Source organism: Triticum aestivum, chromosome 6D (genome assembly GCF_018294505.1).
Source record: "Triticum aestivum cultivar Chinese Spring chromosome 6D, IWGSC CS RefSeq v2.1, whole genome shotgun sequence".
NCBI classification, from domain to species: domain Eukaryota; kingdom Viridiplantae; phylum Streptophyta; class Magnoliopsida; order Poales; family Poaceae; genus Triticum; species Triticum aestivum.
The window spans coordinates 257,086,855-257,088,992 of record NC_057811.1 but is presented as its reverse complement, the minus strand read 5'-3'; positions in this window follow the sequence as shown (position 1 = coordinate 257,088,992).

Below are 2,138 nucleotides of genomic sequence, written 5' to 3'. Positions count from 1 at the left end.
TCATGCCAAGGTGCAACTCCATATGGCCTTGGAGATTATCCTACGTTTGGATATTGCCCAAGAAAATAGAACTCTCAGCCAGGATGAGAGAGAGCTTAGAAAGAGGCTTAAAAGAAAGGTAGTGAGCTTGGCCGTGCTTGAGAAGGCTCGCAAAAGGCAAAGTTCTAGGATTATCAATCTCAAAGAGGAAGACGCCAACATGAGATATTTTCACCTCCGCATTAATCGTCGCCAAAGAAAGAACTTCATCCACCGCCTCAAGCATAACAATGGATGGGTCACTGACCATGACAACAAAAAAACTATCATCCAGGACCATTTCATTAAGGCCACAAGAAAGGGAGTGCCTAGAGACAAGGACTTCAACTGGAATAATATTCCCGTTCCGGAGGCTGATCTCACTAACCTCAGGGATAATTTCACAGAGGAGGAGGTCAAGTGTGCGATCATGGATTTACCCTCTGACAAAGCCCCCGGCCCAGATGGCTTCAAGGGTGCATTTTTCAAGACATGTTGGGACGTTATTAAGCCGGAGATTATGCTTGTTGTGAATAACTTCTCCAACCTCCATGTGGCCAACTTTTATTGGCTCAACTCGGCGAACATCACGCTCATTCCAAAAAAAGATGGGGCGGAGGACATCTCAGATTTTAGGCCCATAAGTCTCATCCATGCCATTGCTAAGATCATTGCCAAAATGATGGCCAACCGCCTTGCCCCGCACATGTTAAACCTTGTCTCCCACGCCCAAAGCGCCTTTATCAAGAAACGAAGCATCCACGATAATTTCATGTACGTGCGCAACTTGGCGAGGCGCTTCCATCGGAATAAGTCTCCGATGCTACTTTTCAAGCTCGATATTAAGAAGGCTTTCGACAGGTGAGATGGGATTTTTTGATGGATCTTTTGAGACATCATGGCTTTCCGAGCCGCTTTCGAGGCTGGGTGTCGGCCCTTCTGTCCTCAGCATCATCGAGAGTGCTGATCAATGGAGTCATTGGGGATCCTATCAAGCATGGCCGGGGCCTGAGGCAAGGATACCCCCTCTCACCGCTTCTCTTCGTCCTTGCCATCGACCCACTTCACCACATCCTTGCTAAAGCGACGAGCCAAGGCCAGCTGCACCCTATTCTAGCCAAGACCGAAACCCTTTGTGCGTCTCTCTATGCGGATGATGCTGCCATCTTCGTGAAGCCAATAAAAGAAGACATTCAGTTCTTAGCATCCACCCTTGCTAATTTTGGTGAGGTCACCGGTCTAGTCACTAACTGCGCCAAGAGCCATGTGGCACCCATTCGCTGCGATGATGTTGCCCTCGATGATATCCTCATGTCCTTCCCCGCCATCCAAACTACCTTCCCTATGAGATACCTTGGGCTGCCCCTATCGGTCAGGAGACTTTGGAGAATCCACTTTCAACATTTGGAAGACAAGGTGGCTGGAAAACTCACTCCTTGGCTTGGTAGACATGTTGCATCGCCGGGTCGCATTGTTCTTGTCAAGGCGGTCCTCACTGCTATAGCAATCTACCACCTCACTCCTCTGGATCTGCCAGTCGAGGTCATCAAGGCAATTGACAGTATTAGACACGCTTATCTTTGGGCGGGATGTGAAAAGGTCACCGGCGGGAAATGCAAAATTAATTGGGAGACGGTGTGCAAGCCCAAGTTATATGGTGGATTGGGCGTTCTCAACTTGCAAAAGTTTGCTACCGCTCTCCGCTTGCGATGGCTTTGGTTTGAGTGGGCTGACCCCACTAAACCTTGGATTGGCATGGGCACGCCATGCACTGACGATGATAGAAATCTTTTTGCGGCTGCCACTCGTGTTACCATTGGTGATGGTCATCGGCCACTTTCTGGGAATCACCTTGGGTGGACGGTATTCGCCCCAAGGATATTGCTCCAAAGATCTTTGATCTCTCCAAGAAGAAAAGAAGCTCCGTTCGCTCGAGTCTCACAGATAACGCTTGGGTCCGAAACATTGATACCTCTCAGGGCCTCACTTTTGAGCATATTGAGCAATTCGCCACCCTTTGGGAGAAGCTCTCCAATGTCATTCTAACCCCTGGAGTTGACGATGCAATTTTTGAAAGTTCACTAAAGATGGGGTATACTCCGCGTCTTCTGCATACAATG